Source organism: Podarcis bocagei (assembly GCF_964188305.1).
Source record: "Podarcis bocagei genome assembly, chromosome: 17".
In the NCBI taxonomy this organism is placed as follows: Eukaryota; Metazoa; Chordata; class Lepidosauria; order Squamata; family Lacertidae; genus Podarcis; species Podarcis bocagei.
In genome coordinates this window covers 100,568-117,475 of record NC_138143.1, presented here as the reverse complement: position 1 = coordinate 117,475, position 16,908 = coordinate 100,568, and positions in this window count along the sequence as shown.

The window sequence follows — 16,908 nt, the reverse complement described above, 5'->3', positions numbered from 1 at the left end:
ACGAAGCAAGGGCAACTGACACCCAAACAGGAGGGAATTGGGTTGGGGAGACGAACAGACGGTCTGGTCTCTCACTTCGATGGGAACCTGCAACAGTACCCCAACTTTAGAGCAGATGTAATGTGTGCACTGCAACTGCTGAATAAAGACTTTAGAGATGAGCAAGAGAAAGTGGGATTCATCATGTCCCATTTGCATGGAGATGCTAAAGCATGGCTGCGCAATTTGTGGAGGGATAAGGATCCGGCGCTCCAAAATGCGGATGCCTTTATTAAAGCGATGGATGGGTGCTTTTTATCAAGCATTGACGTGCATCTTGCTCGGCAGCAGATACATGGACTGAAGCAAGGGAGGGCCAGCGTAAGGCAGTACCATGCCCGCTTTTTCGCTTTGGTCAGTGCCCTGGAATGGGACAGAGATTCGGCTCCTGTAAGAGACCTGTTTTGGGAGGGATTGCACGCCTCGGTTAAAGATGAAATTGCGAGGGGGGAGAGACCCCGGACCACGCAGGAGATCGTTCAGAGGGCGCTGGCGGTGGGGGTGCGGCTGGAAGAACGTCCGTGGAGCAGGGACGAAGGGCGTGGAGGGCGCGAACCAGTCAGGGGCTCCTCCTTCCTTCCCAGAGAAGCAGCGCGTGCGCAATCCACGCCTCCGCCAGGAGGAGGGGCGGAACCTATGGAGGTTGGAAGTGCAAGGGCTCAGTCAGCAGCCAGAGCCCTAGCACCGGCAGCAGTGAAAGCGAAGCCTCCTAGAGGGAACAGGAAGTGTTACATCTGCGATGATCCACAGCATATGGCGAAAGAGTGTCCCCGGAGGCTCCACAAGCACACTGCAGCCTCAGCAATGGTAACTGCAGCAACGCAGCAGGGAAACGACGGAGTCTGGCTGGAGGAAGAGGCACTGGGGCCCAGCCAGACGTGTCAGTGAAGCAGTCCCCAGAGATTTTACAGCCCATGGACCCCCTCCCGCCCAAACCAGTAGTGAGGCTCACCGCATTGCTCCAGCTGCCCAATGGAATCACCATGGACGTCCCAATCACCATTGACTCAGGAAGCAATGCGGACTTTATAGGGCAGGACTTTGTCGACCGGCACGCTATACAGTTGCTGCCTGCCACGCTGCCCCTGCAGGTTGTCACGGTGGATGGCAGGGAGCTGCTAGGGGGGCAAGTGGTGCAGCAGACGCCACCAATGGTGATGCGACTTGGAAATCACAGGGAAATCATCAGCTTCAACGTCACTCAACTATCGGACACGCCCATTGTATTGGGCATGAGTTGGCTGGACAAGCACAGCCCAACGCTGGCTTGGTACCAGAGGCAGCTGACCTTCGGCTCTTCCTTTTGTGCTGAACACTGCATCGTGCCCCGGCAGGAAGGAGAGGAAGAGGAGTCTCAGCTGCAGCTAGGCACGCTGCAAGCGGTTCCCCACAAGTACGCAGAATTTTTGGAGGTTTTCTGCGAGAAGGAGGCAGACAGGCTACCCCCCCCCCCACAGACCATATGACTGCAAAATTGACCTGCTGCCGGGGGCGGCGCTGCCCAAAGGGAAGCTGTATTCCATGTCTGAGGACGAACTGCAGGAACTCAAAGAGTTCATAGATCATAATTTGGAGCGCGGTTTCATCCAAGAGTCCAAGGCAGCGGGGGGCAGTCCTGTATTCTTTGTTAAGAAGCGGGACACGCCCCAAAAAAGGCTTGTGGTGGACTATCGCATCTTAAACAGTGTGACCAAGCCATCGGACTTCCCCATGCCCCGAATCGACGACTTCCTCGCAAAGGTACGGAAGGGCAGCGTGTTCACCAAGTTGGACCTGCGAGGGGCGTACAACCTCATTCGCATGCGGGAAGGAGATGAGTGGAAGACAGCCATGTTCACGCCTCTGGGCACCTACGAATATAGAGTTATGCCTTTTGGATTGCAAAATGGCTCCCACGTTTTCCAAGCGTTCATGCATCACGTGTTGGCGGGGCTCCTCTACAAGACGTGCGTCTGTTTCTTGGATGACATCCTGATCTTTTCGGAATCGCAGCAAGAGCATGACGGACACGTCAAGGAAGTGCTGAGCAGGCTACAGCAGCATAGGCTTTACGCCAAGCTGGAGAAGTGCCAATTCGACGTGACGGAGGTGGATTTCCTGGGCTACAAGTTATCTGACAAGGGGCTCGCCATGGACAGCGCCAAGGTTCGAGCAGTGTTGGATTGGAAAAGCCCACGCAACCGGAAGGAGGTCCAACGGTTTGTCGGCTTCGCGAACTTCTATCGCAAGTTTATCAAAGGCTTCGCTATGCAGACAGCGGCCATCACGGACACGCTCAGCTCCAAGAAAAAGAAGTTCATCTGGACAGAGCAGGCGGAGCAGTCTTTTCAGGCACTCAAGCGTCTCTTCGCGTCGGAAGAGCAGCTGCTTCATGTCAACCCCAGCAGGCCGATGAGGGTGGAGACAGACGCTTCGGACAGAGCCGTGGGAGCAGTCCTCCTGCAGAAAGACCCGCAGGGGTTTTGGAGGCCGGGAGCTTTTTACTCCAGGAAGCTCAGCAAGTCCGAACAGAACTACACCATCTGGGACAGGGAGTTGCTGGCCATTCATGCAGCGTTCAAAGCGTGGAGGCACTTCCTGATCGGCGCCAAGCACACGGTGCAGGTCTGCACGACCACAAGAATCTGGAGCACTGGCGCACGGCACAGTTCCTGAACCAGAGGCAGATACGTTGGGCTGAGTTCTTTGCGAACTTCGACTTCTGAATAGAATATGTCCCGGGGGACACCAACATCATGGCGGATGCTCTCTCCCGTAAGCCGCAGTATCTGGAGGAGGCAACGCCAGCGGCCACCATGCACATCTTCGCACCAACAGTGTGGGCGTGCGCTGCGGCAACAGTGGACCTGGAGGCGGTGCGACGAGCGTTGCAGGATGACTCCTTCGCGCAAGCAAAGATGGCAGAGGTGCACAGGGGCACGGCAGCGACCGACGAGTTCCAGCTGCGAGATGGATTGCTCATCCGTAAAGGGGCCATCTACGTGCCGGGAGACGAACTTCGCGCCAAGGTACTGCAGCAGCTGCACGACGCACCCACTGCCGGGCACTTTGTCAAGGAGAAGACGGTGGAATTAGTCTCCAGAGACTTCTGGTGGCCCGGAATGAAAGGGGAGGTCGCGGACTATGTAGCGAGGTGTGACACCTGCCAGAGGGCCAAACCGGTGCACAGACCGCCGGCCGGACTGTTGGAACCGCTGCAAACTCCGGTCGAACCATGGGAGAGAGTGGCCCTGGACTTTGTCACGGATTTGCCCAGCTCGAGGGGCAAGACGGCCGTGCTGGTGGTGGTGGACTTGTTCTCCAAGATGGCACATTTCATTCCGTGTGCGAAGGTGGCCACGGCGGAACAAACCGCCAAACTGTTCATAGACCACGTGTTCAAGGTTCACGGTCTGCCGCGGTCTATTCTGTCCGACCGGGGGCGACAGTTCATTTTGAACTTCTGGCAGAAGCTGATGGGCTTCCTGAACGTCAAGATCAACCTGGCGTCGGCTAGACACCCGCAGACCAACGGGCAAGCGGAGCGGGTCAATGCCATCATGCAGCAGTACCTGCGATGTTATGCGAATCAACAGCCTGCGACGTGGGTGGATTACCTGCCTCTCGCCGAGTTCGCCTACAACAACACGAAGCACGTGTCCACGGGGGTCACACCGTTCTTCGCCAACAACGGGAGGCACCCCAGAACCTTCCCGGGACTGGAAAGAATGGGGGAGGGGGAGCCGCAGACAGCAGATGCATTCGCGTCGGAGTTGCAGGAGGTCCACGATCAACTGCGGCGGCACCTGGAGCTGGCCAAACACGCATACAAGGTACAAGCGGACAAACACAGAAGGGTTGGAGAAGAGATCCATGTGGGAGACTGGGTCTGGTTAGCAGCCCACGCAGTGCCGGCCAGGTCGTTGGCGAAGAAGAAACTAGGGCATAAGCAACTGGGGCCCTACCAAGTCGAAGCGCAGGTCAACCCAGTGGCTTTCAGGCTGGCGCTTCCGGAGGGCTCCAGGATGCATCCGGTGTTCCACAGATCGGTGCTCACTCCCTACAAGGCACCACACAGGTTTCAGGAACCAGGAACGGCACCGAGTCCGCTCAGAGAGAGAACCGAGCAAGGGGGAGTGGCACAGGAGGAGCGCATCAACGAAGTCACGGAGATTTTGGACTCCAGGTGGGGGGAAGAGGGGGTAGAATACCTTCTCGCCAAGGAGGGCACCCCGGCCAGTGCCAACAGCTGGGTGCCGGGCTACGCTTTGGATGAACCTCTGCTCAAAGAAGAGTTTCATGCTGTCAGGGCTGCCACTCAGTCCCAGCTCACATAGGACCACGTTAGCCAGCGTTCAGGTTAAAAGAGTCTTTATTGGATTACAGCTTCCATTTCCAAACTGCGATATGCAGCCCTACTTCTTCTAGGTCAGACCGGCGAAGACCCGTCTGAGTCTCCGCCTCTAGCACCCCAACTTAATACCCTAGCCTTGCTCCACCTCCTGCGCCTTTCCCTCCGTCTCTGGGTCCTTCTGCCCCCCGGGGTCTCCTTTTTCCTACTCTCTTCTGACGCGGACCCCCCTGACCCTTCCGCCTCCTTGCGGCGGGCTTTGGGACCTGGTTCACTCTCTGGGCTGCTTACTGCGCCAGCTTCCGCTACATTTGAACTTGGCGCGCGCGCCCAACTCTCAACCTTCCTCTTGATCGTTTCGTCGCTCCCCGAGGTGGGCGTGACTACTCCTGACTCATGCCCTCCCTCCTTCTGAAAGCCTCCGGAACCCGATATCTGGTCCCCTTTCTCCCCGCTGTTCCCGTCTGGGTACGTGGGTCCCGATCTCCAACTGCTGCTCTCTGATTCCTCTCTGGACCCTTCTTCCTGGGGTGTCCCCCTGCTTTCCCCCCTTGCTCTGACTGCTGGCGCTCCCTTCTGGGAATCCTCGGACTCACTGGATAAGCTCGGCGATCTCGGTTCGTCATCCCCACTCATCTTTCCTTCGTATTCCTCCCCCTCGCTCTCTGTCTCCTCCCTTCTCTGCGTCTCTGCTTCTGAACCCCTGACATCCATCCCCCCCTCGAAGCCCCCCCTTCCCCCCTCCCCACTTTCAAGGGTGGTTGCAGGGTGCTCCATCATCACAGGAGTGAATGCCGGATACAGTTCGCTCCTCGTTGCTGGCCGCCAACTGAAGACCTCCGAGTCTTCCTCCTCGCGTTCGTCAACGGTGAGCTGCTCCGCCTCCATTTCAGTGCCGCCGTGCTCGAAACCGAGATCCTCCCCGCACACGTCCATGTCAGTCTCTGCGTCGGTCGCTCGACCTGGCATCTCCAGCCACCTCCGGCGCCACTGCTCCTCTGGGCGATCGTCCCACCAATACGAGGTGTCGGACGCCGAACCCTCCGGTGACCCCTCTGGGGAATGTGTGCGCTGTGCGGGCTCCCCGTCCGAGTCGAAGCCATGGAACGTGCTGGAGGAAAGTGTGGGCGTGAACAACCAGTCGTCGAAGAAGCCTGCTGGCATGGGTCTGTGAGGGAAAAGGGCATGAAACTCGTCCTTGAGCAGGGGTTCCTCCAAAGCGTAGTCTGGCACCCAGCTATTAGCACTAGCCCGGGTGCCCTCTCTGGCTAGGAGGTATTCCACTCCGTCTTCCCCCCATCTGGAGTCCAAAATCTCCGTGACTTCGTTGATGGGGTCCTGCTGTGGCAATCTTCCCGCCTCCGACCTCTCCTGAGACGGACTCGGTGCTGTTCCTGGTTCCTGGAACCTGTGAGGTGTCCTGTAGGGAGTGAGCACCGACCTGTGGAACACCGGATGCATCCTGGAACCCTCCGGGAGCACCAGCCTGAAAGCTACTGGGTTGATCTGCGCTTCGACTTGGTATGGACCGAGTTGCTTGTGCCCCAACTTCTTTTTGGCTAACGATCTGGTCGGCACTGCGTGGGCTGCCAACCAGACCCAGTCTCCCACTCGGATCTCTTCGCCAACCCGCCTGTGCTTGTCCGCTTGCACCTTGTATGCGTGCTTCGCTAGCTCCAGCTGCCGTCGGAGTTGATCGTGGACCTCCTGCAACTCAGACGCGAAAGCGTCCGCCGTCTGCGGTTCCCCTTCCCCCACTCTGTCCAGTCCCGGGAAGGTTCTGGGATTCCTCCCATTGTTGGCGAAGAACGGTGTCACCCCTGTGGACACGTGCTTCGTGTTGTTGTAGGCGAACTCGGCGAGCGGCAGGTAATCCACCCACGTCGCAGGCTGTTGATTGGCATAGCATCTCAGGTACTGCTGCATGATGGCATTGACCCTCTCCGCTTGCCCGTTGGTCTGCGGGTGTCTCGCTGATGTCAGGTTGATTTTGACGTTCAGGAAGCCCATCAGCTTCTGCCAGAAATTCGAGATGAACTGGCGACCGCGGTCGGACAGTATAGACCGCGGCAGCCCGTGCACTTTGAACACGTGATCTATGAACAGTTTGGCTGTTTGTTCTGCCGTGGCCACCTTCGCACACGGTATGAAGTGTGCCATCTTGGTGAACAAGTCCACCACCACTAGTACAGCCGTCTTGCCTCTCGAGCTGGGTAGATCCGTGACAAAGTCCAGGGCCACCCTCTCCCACGGTTCAAACGGCGTTTGCAGCGGTTCGAGCAGTCCCGCCGGTGGTTTGTGCACCGGCTTGGCCCTCTGGCAGGTGTCGCACCTCGCGACGTAGTCCGCGACTTCCCCTCTCAGTCTGGGCCACCAAAAGTCCCTTGCGACTAATTCCACCGTTTTTTCTGTGCCAAAGTGCCCGGCCGTGGGTGCGTCGTGCAACTGCTGCAGTACCTTGGCGCGAAGTTCATCTCCAGGTACGTAGATGGCCCCTTTACGTAAGAGCAAGCCGTCCCGTATCTGGAACTCGTCGCTCTTCGCCGTGCCCTTGTGCACCTCGGCCATCTTCGCCTGCGCGAATGAGTCGTCCTGCAACGCCCGCCGCACCGCCTCCAGGTCTACTGTGGCTGAAGCGCACGCCCACGCTGTTGGCGCGAAGATGTGCATGGCTGCCGCTGGCGTCGCCTCTTCGAGGTATTGCGGTTTTCGGGACAGTGCATCCGCCATGATGTTGGTGTCGCCTGGGACGTACTCTATTCGGAAATCGAAGTCAGCAAAGAACTCCGCCCAACGTATCTGCCTCTGGTTCAGGAACTTCGCCGTGCGCCAGTGCTCCAGATTCTTGTGGTCCGTGCAGACCTGCACCGTGTGCTTGGCGCCGATCAGGAAGTGCCTCCATGCTTTGAATGCTGCATGAATGGCAAGCAACTCCCTGTCCCAGATGGTGTAGTTCTGCTCCGACTTGCTGAGCTTCCTGGAGTAGAACGCTCCCGGTCTCCAGACCCCCTGTGGGTCCCTCTGCAGCAGGACAGCTCCCACTGCTCTATCGGACGCGTCTGTCTCTACCCGCATCGGTCTGCTGGGGTCGATATGCAGCAGTTGCTCTTCCGACGCGAAGAGACGCTTGAGTGCCTGAAAGGACAGCTCTGCCTGCTCCGTCCAGATGAATTTCTTTTTCTTGGAGCTTAGCGTGTCCGTAATAGCCGCCGTCTGCATCGCGAACCCTTTGATAAACTTGCGATAGAAGTTGGCGAAGCCGACAAACCGCTGGACCTCCTTCCGGTTGCGCGGGCTCTTCCAATCCAACACCGCTCGCACCTTGGCGCTGTCCATGGCTAGCCCCTTGTCCAACAACTTGTAACCCAAGAAATCCACCTCCGTCGTGTCGAACTGGCACTTCTCCAGTTTGGCGTACAGTCTATGCTGCTGCAACCTCTCCAGCACCTCCCGAACGTCTTGGTCATGCGCTTGCTGCGACTCGGAGAATATCAGGATGTCATCCAGAAAGCAGACGCACTTCTTGTAGAGGAGTCCCGCCAACACATGCTGCATGAAAGCTTGAAAACAGTGAGAACCGTTTTGCAATCCAAACGGCATCACTCTGTACTCGTAGGTGCCCAGAGGCGTGAACATGGCTGTCTTCCACTCATCGCCCTCCCTCATGCGGATGAGATTGTACGCCCCTCGCAGGTCCAACTTGGTAAACACGCGTCCCTTGCGCACCGTCGCCAGTAGGTCGTCAATCCTGGGCATGGGGAAATCAGAGGGCTTGGTCATCTTGTTCAAGAGGCGAAAATCCACCACCAGCCTCTTTTGGGGCGTGTCCTTCTTCTTCACAAAGAAAACAGGACTGCCCCCTACTGCCCTGGACTCCCGGATGAAACCGCGCTCCAAATTGTGATCTATGAACTGTTTGAGTTCCTGTAGTTCATCCTCAGACATGGAATACAGCCTCCCCTTCGGTAGCGTTGCCCCTGGTAGGAGGTCAATCTTGCAGTCATATTGCCTGTGCGGTGGTAACTTGTCTGCCTCCTTCTCGCAGAAGACCTCCAGAAAGTCTGCGTATTTGTGGGGGACTGCTTGCAACGTTCCCAACTGCAGTTGTGATTCCTCCTCCTCTCCCTCCTGTCCGGGCAGGATGCAGTGTTCTGCGCAGTAAGAGGAGCCGAAGATCAGCTGTCGCTGGTACCAAGCCAGTGTCGGACTGTGCCTGTCCAGCCAACTCATGCCCAACACAATGGGTGTGTCCGACAGTCGTGTGACGTTAAAACTGATGACTTCCCTGTGGTTGCCAAGGCGCATCACCATTGGCGGCGTTTGCTTCACCACCTGCCCCCCCAGCAACTCTCTGCCATCCACTGTGACGACTTGCAGGGGCAGAGTGGCCGGCAATAGCTGTATAGCGTGCTGCTCCACAAAATCCTGTGCTATAAAGTCTGCGTTGCTTCCAGAATCCACAGAAAGCGGGACTTCGATAGTGACGCCATCGGGCAGCTGGAGAGATGCTGTGAGTTGCACTACTGGTTTGGGTGGGAGGGGGTCTGTGGGTTGCAAGATCGCTGGGGACTGCTTCAGTGATGCGTCTGGCTGGGCCCCAGTGCCTCTGTCTCCAGCCAGACATCGTCGTTTCCCTGCTGGTGTTCGCTGTGTTGCGTGGCCGCTTTCACCGTTGCGGAGGCTGCAGTGTGCTTGGAGCTCCTCTGGGGACACTCTTTCGCCAAGTGTTGAGAGCTGTCGCATATATAACACTTCCTGGTCCCTCTAGGAGGTTTAGTCTTGACTGCCGCCGGTGCAGGGGCTCTGGTAGCTGACTGAGCCCTGGCTCCTCCCACCTCCATAGGTTCCACTCCCCCTCCTGGCGGAGGTGTAGATTGCGCACGCGTAGCGTCCCTGGGAACGAAAGAGAAACTTCTCGCTGCTTCGCGCCCTCCACGTCCTTCGTCTCTGCACCACGGACGTTCTTCCAGCCTCACCCCCACAGTCAGCGCCCTTTGGACCACCTCCTGCGTGCTCCGGGGCCTCTCCCCCCTCGCAATTTCGTCTTTAACAGCACTGCTTAATCCCTCCCAGAAGAGGTCTCTGACTGGGGGCGAATCCCGGTCCCATTCCAAGGCACTGACCAGCGCAAAAAAGCGGGCGTGATACTGGCGTACGCTCGCCCTCCCTTGTTTCAGTCCATGAATCTCCCGTCGGGCAAGATCCACGTCAATGGTAGATAAAAAGCACGCATCCATCGCTTTGATAAAGGCATCTGCATTCTGAAGCGCCGGATCTTTATCCCTCCACAAATTGCGTAGCCACGCTTTTGCATCCCCATGCAAATGGGATAGTATAAACCCCACTTTCTCTTCCTCATCCCTAAAGTCTTTCGCCAGCAGTTGCAGTGCGCACATTACGTCTGCTCGAAAATTGGGGTACTGTTGTAAATTCCCATCGAAGTGAGCCACAAGCCCTCCTGCTCTCCGTGCCAACCCAACCCCCTCCGGTCTGGGTCCTGGCTGCCCATGCTTAACCAATGCTTCAAACCTGGCGTGGAGATCTCTGTAGGCGGCTGCCGCATCCTCCTCCCTTTTCTTGGATGCCTGTACCTCCGCGTTCAATTGGGTCACTGCCTGTTGCAGCGCTAAAATTTTCTCTGCTTCCGTCATCTCTGCCAACCGTTGTGAGCTCGCTCCCAAACACCAATTTCCTCCTCTCGCTGCTTCTGCCTCCGCTGCGAGGTATCAGGTGTCCGAAGCTTAAATGGGACGGGTCTTACTGTCAGGGCTGCCACTCAGTCCCAGCTCACATAGGACCACGTTAGCCAGCGTTCAGGTTAAAAGAGTCTTTATTGGATTACAGCTTCCATTTCCAAACTGCGATATGCAGCCCTACTTCTTCTAGGTCAGACCGGCGAAGACCCGTCTGAGTCTCCGCCTCTAGCACACCAGCTTAATACCCTAGCCTTGCTCCACCTCCTGCGCCTTTCCCTCCGTCTCTGGGTCCTTCTGCCCCCCGGGGTCTCCTTTTTCCTACTCTCTTCTGACGCGGACCCCCCTGACCCTTCCGCCTCCTTGCGGCGGGCTTTGGGACCTGGTTCACTCTCTGGGCTGCTTACTGCGCCAGCTTCCGCTACATTTGAACTTGGCGCGCGCGCCCAACTCTCAACCTTCCTCTTGATCGTTTCGTCGCTCCCCGAGGTGGGCGTGACTACTCCTGACTCATGCCCTCCCTCCTTCTGAAAGCCTCCGGAACCCGATATCTGGTCCCCTTTCTCCCCGCTGTTCCCGTCTGGGTACGTGGGTCCCGATCTCCAACTGCTGCTCTCTGATTCCTCTCTGGACCCTTCTTCCTGGGGTGTCCCCCTGCTTTCCCCCCTTGCTCTGACTGCTGGCGCTCCCTTCTGGGAATCCTCGGACTCACTGGATAAGCTCGGCGATCTCGGTTCGTCATCCCCACTCATCTTTCCTTCGTATTCCTCCCCCTCGCTCTCTGTCTCCTCCCTTCTCTGCGTCTCTGCTTCTGAACCCCTGACACATGCCCTCTTCCCGCATAGGCCAATGCCAGAAGACTTTTTCGACGACTGGCTTTTCACGCCCACGCTTTCAGCCAGCACGTTCCGGGGTTTCGACTCGGAGGAGGAACCGACACGAGACGCCCGTTCCCCGGAGGGGTCACCCTCGGGATCTGCCTCAGAACCCTCGTATTGGTGGGACGATAGACCAGCGGAGCAGTGGCGCAGAAAGTGGCTGGAGGGTCCAGGACGAGCAACGCCGCCAGAAGGAAGCGAGGGAGAGACAGACATGGACGTTTTCGGGGACGACCCGGGTTTCGAACACGGCGGCACAGAGTTGGAAGCGGAGGTGACCGTCGTCGACGAGAGCGGGGAGGAAGAACCGGAAGACTTCAGATGGAGGCCCGCCACGGGAAGCGAACTGTATCCGACATTCGTCCCCCTGACACAGCAGCACCCAGGTCCCGCACCGGAAGGAGGGGAGGGGGGAAGAGGGGGCTTCGAGGGGGGGATGGATGTCAGGGGTTCAGGAGCAGAGGCAAGGGCAAGGGAGGAAACAGAGAGCGAGGGGGAGGAGGCAGAAGAAAAGATGAGTGATGACGACGACCTGAGATCTCCGAGTCTTTCCAGTGAACCAGAAGATTCACAGAAAGGAGCACCAGTGGCCAGGGCAAGGGGGGAGCCTGGGGGGACACCCCAGGAAGATAGAGCCAGAGGGGACTCAGAGGGGAGCAGTTGGAAATCGGGACCAGCGTCACCGCCAGAGAGCAGGGAAGAGGAAGGGCGCCAGGGATCAAGCGCTGGCAGCTCACAACAGGGGGGAGGGCACGAGTCAGGAGTGGCCACACCTCCATCGGGGAGCGAAGAAACGGTCAGACGGAAAGTGGAAGGTTGGGCGCGCGCGCCAAGTTCAAATGCACAGGAAAGTGACGCAGTAGGCAGCCCGGAAAGGGAGCCAGGTCCTAAAGCCCGGCGCAAGGAGACAGGAGGGTCCGGGGGGTCGGCGTCAGAAGAATCCAGGAAGGAAGAGACCCCGGGGGGCAGAGGGACCCAGAGGAGAACAGTCAGGCGGAAAAGGTGGAGCAGGGCTAGGATATTAAGTTGGTGCACGAGGGGCGGAGACTCAGACGGAGCTTCGCCGATCTAACCACTAGACGTAGAGTTGCACGCAGCAGCTTGAGAATGGAAACTGTAACTCAATAAAGACTTTTACTTAATGATCGCTGGCTAGCGTGATCCTCTGTGAGCTAGGATCTGGAAGCAGCTCTGACAACAATCCTGTCTACTGACAGGCCCCCAGTGTGCAGCCTTTGCAGCAGTACCTAATCGTAAGGAATGAGGCGTGTTCAGCGGTAAGCAAGCCGCAGGCCGTAATAACTGGTGCACGACGTAAGCACATTGATGCCTGGCTAACGGGAACCCATTTTCATGCACTAGGAGCGGGCCAGCCCCCAGGGAATGAAAAGCCAAATATTCTGTTATCCATAACCGGGCAAGGGCCCTCCTCACCTGTGGCGGGAAGCCTGATTGTGGCACTCCTGCCCACTAAGTCTGTTTTAGAGTTCCCAACTCTAATGACAAGCTCCAAAGGATAAGGAAAAGTCCTGAAGCAATAAGCCTCCAGACTCAGCCCCGTGCTGGCTCCAACAACCATTTTCCCAACCCTCAGTGCGAAAATGCAATGGACTACTGAAAGGAGTCTCGCCTTGATCTTTAACCAGCAGACAAGTTTTAACTTGTTGCAGATACTGCATAGGTAAAAATTGACCGACTTCCTGCCCACTGTCCTATGAGGTTGGAGCCTATTCCAACCTTCCAAGGCCCTGCACACTACAAACTTTATACAAGGGTCTCTGAAAAATAAAGCTTCAGTGTAACAGACATTGCAGCGGACTGAGTTCTGATAGTTATAACCGCATGCCCAATCTGCAGCAGATGGACCAAATACTGCGGATCTGCTCAGAGGATGGGGGCCAGTTCATCTGAATGGCCGAGGACTGCCAGCTTAAGGCTAAGAAATCCATCCAGGCCTTCCCATAAGAGCTAAAAGCAGAAGGGGAAATGGAAGCTGCTGCTCTCTGTAATTACTAATTGTTGTCAAAATGCCACAGGTGGTCTGGAAAAGTCTGGCAATAGCTGAGTCTGGAGCCCAGGATCTGAAGCGCTTCATCTGAAAATGGGATAGAGTGTCAGTGACATCATAGAGGATCCTGTAATTTGGAGAGTAGAAATCACAATATTAAACCTTAAGCGGCGCAGCTCGAAAGCATGAACGGAGGGGCGGAGACTGTGCTAGAGCATGAGGACTGTTTTGCCAAGACGCTCACCACTACCTGGTTACAGTGGCGTAGCGTGGGGGTGCAGGGGGGGCCAGCCGCACCGGGCGCAACATCTGAGGGGGCGCACTCGCCGCCTCCGGAGTCTCCGAAGAGCCTCGGGCGCAGGCTGTAGCACCAGGGCCGTGGCCAAGAAGCCGAAGCGGAAGAGCCCGCTGAGCACTGCGCCCAGGCAGAGCGCGCCGGGAGGCACCACCGCCAGGCCCCGGCGGCAGCCGCAGCACCTCGCCACCATTCCGCCGCCAGACTTGCTACCACAGGCACGGCCGCCCGCCGCCAACGCTGCTGCCTCTGGCGGCGGACACGTGGAGAGAAACAGCGGCAGCCGAGCGGGAGACTCTCCCTTTCTCACTACAACACTCCAGGGAGGGGGCAAGGGAGAGAGTCAGGTGGAAACGCGCGCGCGCCCCCCAAGCCGCATCTTCGTGGGGGTTGGGGGGCGAAGCCGCCGGGTATTTGCGTCCCAAATTGGGGCGACCGCAAAAAGCCACCCTGCCAGCAGCAAGCTTCAAGGTCAAAGGCTCCCTTCGAGGAAGCTGCGATCCTCTTTCCAATTAAGTCCCCACCCCCACCCCAGCTCAGTTCAGTGGGAGGTGGATTTCCCGGGTCTCTTGTCCCTTAGAGGGCGCCTCTCATCATCCCGCCATTCTGAGAGCAGGGAGGGCGCCTCTCCGGAGACTTTCCCCCGCATTTGCTTTCCCGCTCAGGAAAGCGCGCGCGGCCCCGGCTGGATCTGCAACTCTTCTGGTGAGCGAGGTTTAAACCAGAGGCATGCGCTCCTTGGACGGATGCCTGGAAGAAAAAGACCCCGCGGTCTCTTCCTTTCCTTCCCCTGCAGAGACCAGCCACGTCCCTCAGCCGAGGCCGCCTTGCTTCTCAAAAGAGCCGGTCTACTACAGTTCGTGGCTGCATGGGAGAGCGCTGCTTTCCTTGCAAAAGGCCCCCAGGTTGAGTCGCCGGCATGAGAGGATGGGAGCAGTGGCGTAGCGTGGGGGGTGCAGGAGGGGTCGGCCGCACCTGGCGCAACATCTGGGGGTTAGGGGGCGCAAATCCATGGGTTAGGGGGCGCAAATTACTTGCCTTGCCCCGGGTGCTGACAACCCACGCTACGCCACTGCCTGGTTATCAGACCAAAAGCAGATCCGATGGTCACTGAACTCCTCGGGCCACATGTGAACTGCTACTACAATGGGGAAAACTCAAGAAAAGTTATGTCACATGATTGCCTCACCACACCGGGCTTGAGGCCATAGCTTTGCACACCAGCAGTCCTTGAAATAAAAACCAAAGGGCAAAGATCCAGCAGCACCAGCATGAACCTGAAAATCCCTGTGCGGGTTCAAGGTATCCTGCCATGGCGAACTACTATTGCATACATTCAGGAATTGCTACCATGGCCTGATATCTGCCTTCACCACACTTGGTAGGCGTACACAAAGGTAAGAGGACCTCAGGCCACAGGCAGCCTGGCCTAGTGGGAAGATTAGTTAAGTGACCCAGCAAGATCGGATTTAGATAAATTTATTGTCATTGTCCGTATATACACAGTATACACAACAAAGAAAATCAAACACCCACCCAAAGACCGGGTTCACATATACATTTGCACGTATCTCCGAACTCTCATCCTATTTAGACATAATCTATAAAACATAACATAATCCAGAATATCACAGTCCATAGCAGCAATAAGTTCACAAATAAAAATAAAACACAAATCGCTGAATACCGGTCTTCGGAGTGCCGAGCCGCTGCAAGTGCTTGCGCCGCCATCTTGCATCTTGATCGGATCTGATGAAGCATCACTTGCTACAGAGGAAGTATTACAAAATAACTTCCTTCAAGGCAGACAGCTTCTCCATAGGCAAGTGGTATGTTTTAGCAACGATATCCAACTGGATCCCTAAATAAAATGGGAATATGGGCAAAAGGTATTGAGCTATTGCTTGCCAGCTTCCAGCCCCCGCTTGGGCAGGGGGCATCTTGTGCTGCCATGATGATATGTAAATTTACAGGGCCGACGCTGGCCAGAACCCTTAAAGAAGTCCCGACAAAGCTGCCGTCGAGCCAGCTTCCTTTTCAGACACACACTCTGTGCAATGCAAAAACATACTCCAGGCAGTGCACACACTCCATGCAATGCAACTACACACTCTGTGCAATGCACACACAAACCCTCCGTGCAATGCAACTACACACTCCGTGCAATGCAAAACACACTCCCTGCAATGCACACACACTCCCTGCAATGCAATGCAACTACACTCCATGCAATGCAACTACACACTCCGTGCAATGCAAAACATGCTCCCTGCAATGCACACACTCCGTGCAATGCAACAACACTCCATACAATGCACCGACACTCCGTGCAATGCAACTACACACTCCGTGCAATGCAACTACACACTCCATAGCACTGCACACACCATCCTTTCAATCCATTGCACACTCCGTGCAATGCAAAAAACACGCTCTGTGCAATGCAACTACACCCTCCATGCAATGCACACACTCACTCCGTGAAATGCAACTACATACTCTGTGCAATGCACACACACACACCCTCCATGCAATGCAACCACACCTTCCGTACAATGCAACAACACACTCCGTGCAATGCAACTACATACTCCGTGCAATGCACACACACCCGCCATGCAATGCACACAACGCTCCGTGCAATGCAACTGCAAATCTCTCATGCAATGCAATGCAATTGCAGCCCGTACAGCGCCTTGCCCTGCTACGCACAGAGCAAACTGCAATGCGGGCACGCAAAGGTGTTTTCTCCCACTTGCATATTGCAAACGTGGCGCCCGTTACATCCCTCGCAGTGAGGTAATCACCAAAAGGACTTAAGTGTCCAGGTAGAGCAATGGGGGAGCATGCAGCTGTCCCATACAGGGACCAATCCTGCAACCCAGGCATTACCAGCACTATTGTAGCACCCTGCTTGTGGTTAACGCTTAGCTGGAATGAAATATTCAACGCAGCAATAGAGAAATTAAAATAATAATTTATTTGTCAGACAAATAAATGAGAGGCACAGTGGTATATGGTTACCAAGCTCTGGCCTGGCCTCCTGCCATTATGGCCAGCACTTATATTCCCTTAATCCAGCCCCCTTTGCTCCTCCTGTGGCTGCCTCTGTCCAATCAGCCTGGTTGGATTTCCTATTGGCTGATTGCTATAACCAATCCTAAAAGATACACCCATATCCTCCTGTCCTTATATGGAACACAAAGAGCTATATATTGTTACATCTATAAATGACAAATAAGTAGTAATATATCTTACATGTGTCTCAACAAGGAATCTTAATTACCAGCTCACCTCTTGCCCTCCTTGCCCTATTGCCTTCTAAAACAAATGGTTAATCTTAAATTTTTATTTTAAACATATGTCAAGGATCTTGAGTTTCACATCAACATTGAAAGATCTCCTTCATTTGAAGGTTTCTAAACAAATGCCTGACAGCTATATATCAGGACTGCTTGGATGGCGTCTTCCTGTCTGGCAGGGGGGCTAGGCTGGTGGCTGACTTAATTTCAGGATAAATACAACTCTTACAACTATATGAAATAAGAATCTAGCATTTCTTAAATCCTTTGCATAATTACATTTAAGCAAATATATTTAATACATAACATAGGTAGCCTTTTAAAAGGAATAAGGCCTTTGTAAAGTAGAAAAGGAACTCAGTA